We start from the raw sequence: 15,169 nt of genomic DNA on the forward strand, positions 1-15,169 counted from the left end.
CGGTCATTACTGGTAGTCTGAACCTGGTCCTCACTCTAGCTGAGCTCCAAGACCATGTTTCCCAGGGAAATGGGGAAAGTTGCTGCCAGGGAAGGGTTAAGCACACACAACACAAAAACGATTCCACTTCCTTCACCTTTAGAGGCCAAGGCAGGATTGGGAACTCTACATTTGTTGATGAGCATCTGGTTTCACCATTTGGGCAACTCCTTCCTGTCATTCAGCAGCCTCTCTATGCAACTCTGGCCTTCGTTGGTCAGAGATGAGGCTCGCACGAGCATTTGCACAATCACCTTTCCCAGAATGCAAACAGAGGTGAAAGAAGCTAGCCAGGTTCACTGCATTGCTTTCAGTTGAGTGTTGTTTTAAAAAAATACACATAGGAATTTATTTAATCTCAACTCTAAATATTCAATACAGTGCTACCTCGGGTTACAGACACTTCAGATTGCAGACGCTTCAGGTTACAGACTCCGCTAATGCAAAAATAGTACCTCGGGTTAATAACTTTGCTTCAGAAATCGTGCGGCGGTGGTGGCCCCATTAGCTAAAGTGGTACCTCAGGTTAAGAACAGCTTCAGGTTAAGAACAGACCTCCAGAACGAATTAAGTTCTTAACCCGAGGTACCACTGTTCAATTAAGAAACAAATAATGGATTGAACAAAGTCATCCTGTTTGCAAAAAGGACTTCTACTTGTGCAGCAGAACTTCCCCTCCTGCTCTGCCCCCACCCCCAGGATCCGGGGGCAACATGGGAAGGAGAGGGGACGTTGCCTTGCACAAATGTTAAGTCCTGGAGCAAATGGGAGGGCTTTGTTCGATACAACCACAACATCTACATTCATGCACATACACCAAGAATATCGTAACTCACGCTAAAGTCCGAGAGCCAGGCTGCAAGGCTGCAAGATACGGTGCTTGAGCTTGCAAGGAATTTGGATCCGCCTGTGTTGAACACACAGGACTCCTGGCCACATGCTGCCCCTACCAGCATAGAAGGAAGGCTGGAAAGGCTTCAGGACTGCCTTGCCCCTTGACTTCCCCAGTGCTCACAGCAGGAGGAAGCTGCCCCGGGACTTGTACTCAGCAAGCACAGCAGCTCTTTGCTGGAGGAGGGAGCTGTCTGTTGGCGAGGGCTTCTCCCCGCTGATCTCTTTTGGTGGCTAATCTTCCTTCCCAGCTGCTGGGATATCTTACGCCTAATAAACATGCACTGACAGATGCTTTCAGTGGAAATCCCAAAGGAAGGAGGCTCCGCGTGAACATGGAAATAGACGAAGCTGGTGCTTTATCCCAGGTCAATTAGCCCATCTTGCCCCCCAATACAGTTTATTCCAGCCTTCCCGAACCTTGTGCCCTCCAGATATTTTGGATTACAGCTCCCAGCCAGCACATCTGGTGCTTGTAGTCTAAAACACCTGGTTAGTTTGGATCTGCAGTGCAAAACACCAGAGGTTGAGGAAGGATGGTTTATTCTGACTGGTAGCAGCCTACGAATATCGCGGGGGAAAGTTTCGCCCAGTCCTGCTGACCAAGTGGTAATCCAAGAAGTGATTTATTAGTGGCCACAAACAAACAAAAGTACGAGGGAGACCCTTCGATGTGATTAATCGCACCATCTCTGAAACTTACAGCATTGCTCAACCAGTATTTGGGGCTGCAATTCAAGGCACTGTGGTTTTAAGCAACTTCTAGTGCCGAAAAGACAAGCTGCTTTTGAAGCTCAGCAGTAACGGCTGGCTTGTCTCTTCGGGATCAACTTAAGCAAACAAATGGGGGGAAATGCCCAACTAGCAAGTTATTTTCGTTATCAGACAGGTCCCTTTAGTTCAAACCCATTGGCCGCAACCTGGAAAAGGTCACACACCATGGCTATTCTTTTTGGGTTTTCGGAGCACAGAGAATCTCCAGATTTTAGAGTGGAGAAAGTGTGAGACAGCAATAGTTGGGAGGAGAAGGGCCCTTGCTGAGATTCCTGCATTGAAGGGGTTTGGACCCTTGAGGTCCCTTCCAATTCTATTATTCTTTGATTACGATTACAAAAAATGGTCGGTCCCTAATTCTGTTCCCTAGACTTCTGAAGGCCACCATCCACTTTCAGTGGGCTGAATGTGGCTTTGCAGACTGCAAGCTCTACAGACCTGGGCCTAGCGAGGGCCCACGAAAATCTGCAGAGGATCTGCCCAGCAGCAGAGCAAAGGAGGAAGTTCATTTTGGGTAGCTAAAATACCGGGGCAGTTTATCTCAAAACGCCCTTTAAAAAGAGGAAGGAGAGAGAGTGTGTTAATTGCGAAGAGGAACAATCTGAAAATGCGGAAATTTCCCAAGACAACAAAATAAGGACCCGTCTCTTTGCTTTGAAAAGGGGGCGGCTCCCCCTTTTTGTTCTGGGGAACCTGGACTCGTACGCAACAGATTTAACAGCGCAGTTCAAGAGTCATTGCCGCCCGGTTTCCAAATTGTGGCTTGGTGATTCGGCAGTGTGACGTTCAAAGGGGTCACCAGGAGCCAGCCCTACGCCGCACAAATTAAGTTTAAAAAACTGGAATTCCAAGGGGAACAGAGACTACAGTACATTCCACTGGAACGGCCAAAAGCCATGCAAAAAAAAGTTTACAATTTATTTCCACAAGCTTTCCCTGCAGTCTGACCTAGTGATAGGTTATTGTGTCTTATTATTATTATTATTATTATTATTAAAAAGAGAATTTGACATGGTTCGCTGCTTCGGCATTTTACTATTAAGCAGTATATGAATTTGCAAAGAAAAATATATATATACAAAAACGCCCACATTGCTCAGTCGGTAGAGCATGAGATTCTTAATTTCAGGGTCGTGGGTTTGAGCCCCACAAGGGGCAAAAAGATTCCCAGTAAAGTTGCCTCACATCCAGAGACGACCCAAGGCATTTTGGCGACGCCATATCCAAACGGCATTCACCTCTCCTACCACAAACCTGTGGTAAAAATACATGTTGGTTAACTAATTGTCAATTTTTGCCATTCTTTGCTGGCCCCACAAGAAACTGCCAGCTGAGGTAGGCCGCCTCTTCCGGCCTAATGTTAGGACCGGGCCTAGTTTTCATCTAATTTCCTGGGCATCTTTGCCCACTATGTACTTGGGATATTTTCACCGCCTGGAAACCAGAGGCTTAATTCTCACACTGAAAACCACAGGGTTTGAATCCAGCCCAAAGGCCACATTCACTTTCAAGTAAATTTGCATGAAACTGTTGATTTAGTTGATTTATTTAATTTTCATAAATCTGCAAGGGATAGAAACCAATAGTTCCAAAAGAAAAAAAATCATATTCTTGATTTTAGATGCACACATGTCACAGTAAGCATCTTAGAGGATGCTTCTATCTGCAATTATAAAATTTCAGGATGGTGTCACTCACGATGCTGCTATTAATAATCAAGAAACTGCAATGCTTGTTATTTAGAAGTAAGTCCTAAGGCAGCAAATCATATACTGTTGTCAGTTTCCTGGGAGTAAGTGCCATGGAACTCTGTGGAACTGAATTTTGGATTAGGATATATTCAAAGCACGATGATGCCACATTAAACCATCATGGCTTCCCCCAGAGCATCCTGGGAAATGGCGTCTGTTCAGGGTGCTGAGAGTGGCCAGGAAGGCCGCCATTTTTTGCACTCCCTTCTGAAGAGGAGTCAACTATAAAACGACTCTGGGAACTGTAGTCCTGCGAAGGGGAATAGGGGGTTTCCCTGAACAAACTATACTTCCCAAGTTTTTTTTTTTTGGGGGGGGGGTGTTTATAGCAGTGATCACGAAACTTGGCCCTCCAGCTGTTTTGGGACTACAATTCCCATTACCCCTGACCACTGGTCCTGCTAGCTAGGGATGATGGGAGTTGTAGTCCCAAAACAGCTGGAGGGCCATGTTTGGCCGTCACTGGTTTATAGTATATGGCACAAAGTTGCGAATGACTTCTGTCCGTGCTGTGGAAATTGCCCTCGCTCTCTTCACACACCCATCTGCTGTGGGGATCCCCCCCCAAATTTTTTTGGGGAGCAATAATAATAGTAATTTTGTTATTTAATATGCCACCCCCATCTGACTGGGTTGCCCCAGCCGCTCTGGGTGGCTCCCAACAAAATATTAAAACACACAATGAAACACAAGCATTTAAAACTTCCCACTTGGAGTAGATTTGGGAGCGGTTGGCGGCAGCGCATGGTGGGATTTTAGGGGAAATTTTGATATGTGGGTACGAATCATTCCACCAGGATGGCGACTCCCGTCAGATCCTGTAACCACCTTGGGTCTTCTTAAAATAAAAATAAAATAAAAGCAGGCAATGAAAAGGACGCCCCTACATCACAACACAAAACGATGACTAATCCAAGCAGAAAGGAAACTCGCTTACTGCCTTTAATATACTATTAAACTAGAGGGACAATTAGAATAAAATAGCTTCAGGAAACTCACGAACTATTATTATTTTTTAATTTGTATACCTGTGATTCTCAGGGCAGTTACAACATAAAATCACAATGCAGAAATACAAAATACAGAGTAATAATAATAATAAAACAAGCAAACTACTTGGACGTTGAAGTTATGTAGCCAAATTCTGGTCAGAAAATAAAATAAAATACAATTGTAACCTGACAGTACGATGTGTTCTGCCACTACGCCGTCTTGAAATAGAGTTAATGTGAACGGAGAAATGAAAATAATCTGGAGCAGAAATCCTAAAATGTGAAACGTCGTATGAATATTTAAATAAAACGGATAAAAGCAGAAGCGGATTAATACGTTCTGGGAGAAGTTTATGGGCTTAGAAAACAGAAATGGCCAGGGGGGAGAGTTGCCAGTTACTGGAAAGAGGGCAATGTGGGGGGTTCAGAAAATACTCGCTCTATAAGACGCACCAGACCACAAGACGCACCTAGTTTTTGGAGGAGGAAAACAAGAAAAAAAAATTCTGAATCCCAGAAGCCAGAACAGCAAGAGGGATCGCTGCGCAGCGAAAGCAGCAATCCCTCTTGCTGTTCTGACTTCTGGGATAGCTGCACAGCCTGCATTCGCTCCATAAGACGCACACACATTTCCCCTTACTTTTCAGGAGGGGAAAAGTGAGTCTTATAGAGCAAAAAACACGGTAGCTCCTGGGGAGAACGTGCCATCACTGGGTGTCTCCCAGTTCACCCACAACGGCTGCTGGGAGACGGCTGAGGGTGACCTCAGTGCCAACATAGAGGAAGGAGATGGCAAACTAGGTGGTTGCCATTGCACCCAAGGAATGCATTGTGGTGAAATGACACCCAAATGCCTCGAGCGCCATCTTTGGCCACAGCTCCCCTGCAAAAAGAGCAAGGTTTGCAGTAAAACCACGCACAGGACCCACTTTGTGCAAACAGTTTCCCACGCAGAAGAGGCACCCACACAATTTTGTCTTCCGAGGAGCGACGGCGGCACGAGCGCGGCGCTTCAAAGAAGGCTTATTTCTATGCGCCGACCAATAAGCGTGAACCGAAGCATCAATATGATAATCCACTTAAACATCTATGCATTTATGATCCCCGAAAGAGGAGGTTGGCAGCCGGCGGGGGGAGAGAAACGGAGGTGGCAGAAGCAGCTAAAAAGAAGTCTGGTAAAGTGAGAGGAACAAAGGCATGGGAGGAAAAAAGAGGTGGGGAGGATATGAAGAGGAAAATGGAAGGGAACGAGCAGAAAGCATTGAGACAAGGACGGGTCACACCAGCGTAAAATAGGATATGAAATATTTTTTCCAGCTCTGAGCACAAATATTCCCGAAACGCCAAGCTTCTGAGTAAGCAGAAATTCCCCTACTTATGAAGACACCGGAATACAAATGTGCATTAAGGGAAATCATTCGGGAATGAACTACAGCATAGCACTGAAGTTTTTAGAATATGGCTTTGACAGGCAGGCCCTTAAATGAGGCAGACAGGTAGACATTTATTTGTCCACAGTTCGTAAGAACTGCCTCCCTGCAAGGAAGCTTTTGCAAACAGGTGGGGGGAAAGAACCAGCTTCCTCCCCCTGGCAACAGACACATAAAGTTGTGGGCAGGTGGTTAAAAACCAAAAAAGCCCCAAACACTGTGGACAACTGTTTGCAAAAACTGCTGGGGCTGGGCAGTTGCAGAGACACCACCCCATTGCGAAAGGCAATCTTGCCCGAAGTCAGAAGAAGGCAACCGTGAGAGCATGGGGAAAAGGGTTCCAGGTTAGTACAGGTTCCCTTACCTGTTCCGTGGCTGGCAGGATTCCATCTAGCCATCTTGAGGTCTCTCCAAGCAGACTGATGTCTACTTGCAGGGCACGGCACAACACATTTTGCAAAAAAGGAAGGAGGAAAAAAAAGGCAGATAGATAGACTCAAGGGGTGATAGAACAAAAAGAAAAAAAAAGAGGAGAGGGGAAGTGAATGTCTTGTTACTTCACAGGAAAGGGAGTGGCAAAGGAAATGGCATAATCTAAATGCAACGCTAAAGCCCTTTTTTGGGAAAGCCCCGGCCATCTCTTGTGAAGGCTTCCTAGAGACAGGAAAAGCTGGTGGCCGCGCAGAGAATGAAGAGAGGAAGTGGTTGAGAAAACGAGAAAGAGTGTGGAGGGGGGCACAGAACGGTGGGGTATGGAACAAGAGAGAGAGAGAGAGAGAGAGAGAGAGAGCGCGCGTTCCATCTTACGTTCTCTTGCTGCGCCCCAAACCTCTTCAGCAAAAATATGGCAAAAAATAAGCATTTTATTTTTATTTTTTGCAAATATGGAGGTGCATCCATCTAATCACCAACTGGTTTTAAAATACTGCAAAAATAAGCATTTTTTGGCAATTATGGAGGTGCTTTAACCTAATCGCCAAAGCTGGTTAAAAAAATACGTTGCAAAAGATTGGGATCTGCTGGCCTAAGCAATGTGGCTGAGCTCTTGGAATCCCAGGTGGCAGCTTATGGCATTTTATCAGCGTTGGCAGCCATGCCTGCTTTGAGTGCCACAGGAAGACAGAGACCAGGCTGTTCTCATTCAGACCATGCAACTTCCAGATCTGCCGACTGAGAGGCATTCTATGTGGAGCCTGCCTTTGGGGCGAAATGTCTGGAACTTGTAGCTGGTGCAGAATGAGACAAACGGCTTGCCAAGTGATGTGAACACAGGAAAACAGGGAGCTGCTTATAGAGTCGGACCACTGGCCCAGATGGCTCAGCATTGCTGACACAGGCTAGTAGCATCTCTCCAATTTTTCAAGGAGGGGACATTTCCAGTCCTACCTGGGAATGATCCAGACACCTTCTGCATGCAAAACATCCCTTGCCTATGTCCAGACACGTCCAACTCTCCAGAGACTGTGATCTACTCCCAGTATAAAAAAACTGACAGTGATCTACCAAAGGTGGCAACTAAACGAGGGGAGATTTGCCAAGGGTTGTTTAGCTTTGGGGGGGAGGGTAAAGCTGTTTCTCAGTGATCACTTCCTATTGTCCCACGATCTACCTGAAGCACCCCAGTGATCTACCAGTAGATTGCGATCTATAGGTTGGACATTCCTGCGCTATGTCTGATCTCTAAATCCTAAAACAACTTGGGTCCTAATTATCTGTAGTCCCATTATGAACCTGCCCTCCCTTCCAGCTCTTGAAACCTTCTTGAGGAGGTTCACCTACAGCAGCGGTGTCCAAACTTTTTTCAAAGAGGGCTGGATTTGAAGAGGTGAAGGGCCGTGAGGGCCAACCAAGGTTGTTGACCTCTGACCTTTTCTTAGGATTGAAGTTGTTGAACTTTTTAGGATTTCGCCCCAAAGTTGTTGAGCCAGATTAGGCCCCCAAAACGGACTTTGGACATGCCTGACCTACAGACCTCCATCTAACAAAAAGTCTGGCTTAGCCTCTGTGGGGAAAGGGGTCTTCTCCTGGGCTGCCCCCAAACTATGGAACTCTCTTCCAATGAAGGTTTGAGTAGTCTGCTTCCAGGTGTCTAGTTCCCTTTCCCCCAGAAGGCTTTCATTCACCTGCATGGCATTGCCTACCAGTGGTTACCAGGCTAGTAGCTAAATGCAAGCCTGCATTATACCACTCACCATCTTGCACAGTATTTCATTTTTCTGAATGGGAATGACAGTCTCCAACGCTATGAACTAAGCACTATGTATGTCCCAGCTGTTATCTGAATGCATCTGAAACTGCTTTATGAACTCTTTTCATATATGTTAATTGCTCAAACTATTTTTTTAAAAAATATATATGCAATGTATGTGGTTTGGATTGTGTTGTGTCAATTGAGATGCTTCGAAGGAAGGGATTCATAAATGAAATTAAGAATAATTTCAACGTAGCCAAGTGACACAGCAAGGGTACTTAAACAAAAGAAAGGTACACCAAATAGTTTTCTATAAATGTGTTGCTGATTTTAACCTCAATCCCACACAGTTTCAGGGCAATTCTGTGAACAGGTTCTTTCAAGTAAGCCCCACCGGGCCCACTCACTTCTGCATAAAATCAAGGCGACACAGCCCCCACAACATTCCAACAAAACACAGAAAATATGGGCCGATGCTGTGCAGAATATGTTTTCCACTAGCTAAAGATTCAAGCTCTTACAGGTTTGGGCCATTATGGATGGGTGGCATCCCTTGAGTTGGAGAAGGAGCAAAGAGGTTGAGAGAATTGCTTTATAAAGAGTCTTGGCTGTGATTAAATATGAAAATCAGGTGAAACACACTAACTAATTATACATTTCCACTACAGCTCTCATTGCCAAATAAGCTATGTCCTTCCAATATACTCTTGACTAATGAATGGAATCAAACGACTGCCATGATTAAAAAAACACCCTTTTTTTGGTTGGGTTTCAAAATGCAAGTTGCTTCAGAACTAGCTTCTCTCTGCTTTCCAAATCACAACTTCTATGTGGCTTCTTTGCTGTCTCCAAAGCCCCTTTCAAATCCAGTTTAAATCCTGTGATGGCCTGGGAATCCGATTCAGAGGCTGAACCGGAGGAATCCCAGCCTGCACAGGAGTCCCCGCCTCCAAGGCCGGCTGAACTGGGGCAGGGCCTTGATTCTGAAGCGCCTGCACCTGTGCCGAATCCTCAGGAGCAGGCACCAGGTGAATCCACTCTGGCTCCAGAGGTGGTTGAGGACTCAGTGCCTACAGGTGAGTCTCCCCCTGGGCCCAGTAACCCTTCAGCCTCTCCTGAACTGCAGAGGCGAAGGGAACTGGTTTCTCCCAGGAGGAGTGCTCGCCTTAAGGCCAGGAGAGGAGGGGCTCCTGGGGGCCGGGACCGCCCCTGGCCTCAGAGAAGATAAAGGCCAGTCAGCCCGGTCCCAGGTTGCGGGAGCAAAGTCGTTGAAGAGCTGTTTCGGCCAGCATCCAGTCCTGTTTCCCCCAGAGTTCCTGTCCTTGCCCAGCTTCCCGCTGTGGACCCCGCTTCGCCCGAGGAGTACTGTCTGCCGACCCTCAACTCAGGTCCTGGACCTCGCCCCACGGTAACCTCCCCCCTGGACCAGCACAAATCCATACCATTCCCATGCACTGTATACTGCCATCAGCAGGGATATATATCCCAACTTGGGTTCTGCAGACAGCTCCTTGCATGATATTTCTCTGGGCAGGAGCTACGACAACCCTGGACAATGTGGGACTAGGGTGGAATCTACACACATATTAAAAATCCTGCGAAAATGCATTTTTTTAAAAAAAAAAGTTTTGAAAAATACATTGAATTTTGCATAGCTCACTGTTGCCATCTAGTGTCACATTTGTATACTGCACTTTACAACACATTTAAACCTTTTTTTTTTGCAGCTGTGTAGTTGCGTCCTTAGGGACGCGGGTGGTGCTGTGGTGTAAACCACTGAGCCTTGGGCTTGCCGATCGGAAGGTCACGGTTCGAATCCCCGCAATGGGGTGAGCTCCCGTTGCTCGGTCCCAGATCCTGCCAATCTAGCAGTTCGAAAGCATGTCAAAGTGCAAATAGATAAATAGGTACCACTCCGGCGGGAAGGTAAACGGCGTTTCCATGCACTGCTCTGGTTTCGCCAGAAGCGGCTTAGTCATGCTGGCCACATGACCCGGAAAAACTGTCTGCAGACAAACGTCGGCTCCCTCAGCCAGAAAAGCGAAATGAGCACCGCAACCCTAGATTTGTTCGCGACTGGACTTAATTGTCAGGGGTCCTTTATCTTTACCTGAGTCCTAGGTTATCTCCAGGGATTCCTAACCATGTATACCCCTGCCTGGTCACTTCATTCCCTCCGGAGAGTTGCTCTTAGTAGAGCTGTATGCACTGGAGCAGGCATAGGCAAACTCTGGCCCTCCAGATGTTTGGGACTACAATTTCCATCATCCCTAGCTGACAGGACCAGTGGATGATGGGAATTGTAGTCTCAAACATCTGGAGGGCCGGAGTTTGTCTATGCCTGCTCTGGGCCTTTGGTGTGGTAGCACCTGCCCTGTGGAATGTGCTTCCAACAAGACAGTATTAAGCTCATCTCTTTTCCCGGGTGTTCACAGAAAGGCGATCCAGTTTTGTTGACCCATCAAGCTGCTCTACAGAGGCAGAAGAGCCAGTGGCCAACTCACTGGCCATCACACATCTGAGACCTTGAAGCAGAGCTCACTTATTCACATGCGTCCTGATCCGAGAGTCACTGCCACATGAGAGAAGCCCAGCCCCACAGGGAAAAAAGGCGGGTGTCAGAAATGGGTCAATTGTGGAGAAAAGAATTTTGAAGATCTCTTTGAAAGCACCCCTTTGGCCGCCAAGGTGGATCTTATTGTTGTCTGTTAAGACTGCCCAAGAGCATTCAGCTTACTTCTGAACAAATTCTCAGAAGCTACAGATCACTTTGCCCCATCGAAAAGCTGGTTATCACAGCATCAAGAGCATCCGTTTTGCCAAATTCATTAAACTAAATAGCTTTAATTGGATTTGAAATAAATGTGCAATTAATTGCTCCTGCTTTGAATTTCACTGTGCCATTATCTTCCTGAGTGGGCAGTGCAAACCACTATTTTGAATAAAGCTATTTATAGGGTAAGGGACGCGGGTGGCGCTGTGGGTTAAACCACAGAGCCTAGAACTTGCCAATCAGGAGGTTGGCGGTTCAAATCCCCATGACAGGGTGAGCTCCGGTTGCTCGGTCCCAGCTCCTGCCAACCTAGCAGTTCAAAAGCACGTCAAAGTGCAAGTAGATAAATAGGTACCGCTCCGGCGCGAAGGTAAACGCCGTTTCCATGCGCTGCTCTGGTTTGCCAGAAGCGGCTTAGTCATGCTGGCCACATGACCCGGAAGCTGTACGCCGGCTCCCTCTGCCAGTAAAGCGAGATGAGCGCCACAACCCCAGAGCCAGCCACGACTGGACCTAATGGTCAGGGCTCCCTTTACCCTTTACCTATTTTATAGGGTAGAGGGCGCTGGGAAGGAGTTTAAGGAACCAAAGGTGCAAAAAGTGATTTGTGAACCACTGCTCTAGGTTAGGAAGGTTCAGGAAAAGAAACACGGCAGTAGAATCGTGGTCTTGTTTCCTTTCGAAGCAGTGGGTGGGCCAGCCGGGCGAAGAAGAAATGCATGCAGAAATCTGTTACGACGAATGTTTACTACAGGAAGCAGCAGTGACATTTGTGCAGATAATGTGGACATTACCCTCCCCTGGAATATTAAGACAAGGGTGCCTTCTTAGCACAGGCGGAGGAAATTCCTTTTTCAACAAGCCTTTTAAGCCGTGCTTTTCCCCAGTTTGGAACTGTCTTTAAGGATGCAATTATGGAAATAAAAATGCAGCTCATAGCAGGGCTGCCTTTCCAGAGTGCACTGGGTTCAGCGGGTGCAGAATGCAGGTTAACTGGTGCGGGTCACAGAGATGGCATCAAGCAAAATCCTTCCTACATCCCTGAGCCAGATCATAGCTCCACATTCCCTGAATCTGGGATGGGGGCAGCGGCGCTGCCAGTGGTTTTCAACCTTTTTGAGTCCACAGCACCCTTGACTTAACCACAATCTTTCTGTGGCTTCCCCGTGGGAGCCACTCAGACCAGGGTTCCATTGCAGGACGCGTGTAAATGGGGATTCTCCCCAACCCTGACCCTTTCTGCCCCCCGCCCTGCCGGCTCCCCTGAATGTTCCTCAAGAGAAGGAAAGAGAGAGATAACACAGGAAAATATATACGGGCTGCAAGTGATTCACTGGCCATTCCTCAAAGGAAACTCAGAGTAGACCGACTGAAATTAACAGACAGGACTTGCAAGTCGCTTGGCATCATTACTGTAATGAAAGCAACTAGTAAAAATAACAGTTCCAATAATTTCAATGGGACTTCCCTGATTAGGGCTTATTTAGGTTAAACCCCACTGTGTCCAGGGTAGCTGTCTACCAGCTCCATCAGGTACACAGGCTGAGACCCTCCCTGGCCCGGGGACTGTCTCGCTAGAGTGGTGCATGCTCTAGTTATCTCCCGCTTGGACTACTGCAATGCGCTCTACGTGGGGCTACCTTTGAAGGTGACCCGGAAACTACAACTAATCCAGAATACAGCAGCTAGACTGGTGACTGGGAGCAGCTGTGGAGTCCTGGAAGATCTTCATTGGCTCCCAGTACGTTTCTGTACAATTCTCCCAGTACAATTCAAAGTGTTGGTGCTGACCTTTAAAGCCCTAAACGGCCTCGGTCCAGTATATCTGAAGGAGCGTCTCCACCCCCATCGTTCTGCCTGGACACTGAGGTCCAGCTCCGAGAGCGTTCTGGCAGTTTCCTCTCTGTGAGAAGCCAAGTTACAGGGAACCAGGCAGAGGGCCTTCTCGGTAGTGCCCACCCTGTGGAACGCCACTACCGATGTCAAAGAGAAAAACAACTACCAGACTTTTAGAACTGTAGCAGGAACCCCCCCCCCCACCCCAATCATTCTGTTTGTATAAACTTCACACACACACACACACACACACTCACACACTACATACGCCACATTTCTGTTATAAATTCATAGAAAATCAACCATACATTGGATTTGCACTGTTCCATTTTTATTTTACTCCATATGACAAGAACTAACAAAGGGGGGTGGCTTAGTCCTGGTCAGCCATAATCCCTTCACTGTCTCAGCACATCCACAGGAGCCCTGCCCATGCCAACCCTGATGATCCCAGACAGAAGACAATCAAGATCACAAAGAACTTGCATATGGGAGTGGATTCAGCATGGACTGAAACAAAGGACAATGATCAGATCTTCCCTCTGGGGGCAGGAAACTGCAAACTCCCCTTTGTCTCCTGGAAGTGACTCATGGGGAGGGGGGAAGGGAGGAACCAGCCAGGTGACAAGACACTCAGGTTACCACCAACTCCTCCCCCAACCCCTCCTTTCTGTAATGTATGCATGATGTTTCTGGGGGTGGGCTTGATCTAGAGGAGGGGAATTTCAAAAGTTTTTATAAGACCTTGCACACTATTCTTCTGGGTCTTTCCTCTCTCCTGCAAGTGAGGGGAACACCCTGTTGCAACAGTTCAATAAAGGCCTAGCCTACAGGCTGCTGTTTTGCTCCAAGTTATCCTGGTTGGTGTCTTTGTTTTGTCCAAGGGAGCCCTCGGATTTTTCCTGTAACAGAAGACATCTGAATGCAGCCCTGTTTAGGGAAGCTTTTAATGTTTGATGCATTACTGTATTTTAATATTTTGTTGGAAGCTGCCCAGATGGGCGAGATATAAATAATTTATTATTATTATTATTATTTATTCTGAGATAAATCTGCATCATTTATTGCATTTCTCCAAGGTGTTCAAGATGGCATTCATGGTTCTTCTCTTCCTCCTCAAGGAATCTACACAACAACCCTGTGTTGTAGGTTAGGCTCAGAGATAGGGACTGGACCCAGGTCACCCAATGAATGTCATGGCTGAGTTGGGATTTGAACCCTGGTCTCCCCAGTTCCTAGCCTGACACTCTAACCCAGGCATTCCCAACCTGCGGCCCTCCAGATGTTTTGGCCTACAACTCCCATGATCCCTAGCTAACAGGACCAGTGGTCAGGGATGATGGGAATTGTAGTCCAAAACATCTGGAGGGCTGAAGGTTGGGGATACCTGCTCTAACCACTAAACCACACTGGCTCTAGGTGACATCACCGGTTTTGTCACCTATCAAGATGACACCTTTTCACTAACGGAAGCTGGTTATTTTTCTACTGAATCGTAATGGGAGTGGCTCATTTTTTTTTAGCAGTGAGATTCGTTTGCATTTACAAAGACGCCATCTGTGTGTTTCCTTGTAAGCGGTAGTTCTTCCTGTTTAGCAAACTCAGCTTTGCAAATAAGTCTGCAAGGTATGGATGAGCCTGCAAAAAAATAAAAATAAAAAAATGTGCTACTGGCTGCCTGCCCACAAATAGTCATTTGTGACTTTCAAAGCAGCAGGGGGAGAAAGACGCTTTTGTAACGTTTTATTTTTTATCAATGAATGCTTAGAGGGCATTGCCACTGGGCCAGCAGATGTTTACAAGCCTGGGCAAACCTGCGATTGACAAGAAAGGTGGGCCATGTAAAATTTACAGAGAAAATGCACTGCATTTAAGCAGAAATATATATCTTTTTAAAGACTACTTATATGGCTCCTATCTCCTTCCAAACAACAATGTCCCGTCCAGCAGACACGTGAGAAACACAAGCCACCATAACAGAGTGATGTAGTAGCTAGAAAGTTGGGATAGGCTCTGGGAACCGGGGGGGTCAAATCCAAACTTGGCCATGAAGCTCTCTCTCTCATTCATCCATCTATCTATCTATCTATCTATCTATCTATCTATCTATCTATCTATCTATCTATCATCTATCTATCTATCATCTATGTATCTATATCTATCATCTATCTATATCTATCTATCATCTATCTATCTATCTATCTATCTATCTATCATCTATCTATCTATCTATCTATCTATCTATCATCTATCTAATAAATGTTCATAATGTACAAGGCAAACACATACATAAGTATATAAACCATGTGTCTGAAATAGTACAGGACGACAATCCTGAAGCCATTTTGACTCTCCCAAATTGACCTCAAATCTTTCTCTGCAAGGAGGAAGGAAATGGGGAAAGCTTTCCAGTTGTCTTTGAACTATAGGGGCTTACACACCTCCCTGTAAATACAGTGGTGCCTCGCAAGACGAAATTAATTCGTTCCGCA

General features: G+C 46.5%; 1 protein-coding gene across 3 annotated transcripts in view; it reads right to left on the reverse strand.

Moving 5' to 3' along the window:
• Positions 1 to 15,169, reverse strand: part of RGS19 (regulator of G protein signaling 19) — a 62,642-nt gene that overhangs the window by 30,475 nt on the left and 16,998 nt on the right. The window contains exon 1 of one of the 3 annotated variants that reach the window (XM_081917336.1): positions 6,242 to 6,394. The exons of 1 other annotated variant lie outside the window; for it this stretch is intronic. The gene's annotated coding sequence lies outside the window, so the exon portion shown is untranslated. Of the gene's footprint in view, positions 1 to 875; positions 1,284 to 6,241; positions 6,395 to 15,169 lie in introns of those variants that run through there. One more of the 3 variants, XM_081917338.1, reaches the window with a different exon arrangement.

This window comes from Podarcis melisellensis (genome assembly GCF_964234715.1).
Source record: "Podarcis melisellensis genome assembly, chromosome: 6".
Classification (NCBI taxonomy): Eukaryota; Metazoa; Chordata; class Lepidosauria; order Squamata; family Lacertidae; genus Podarcis; species Podarcis melisellensis.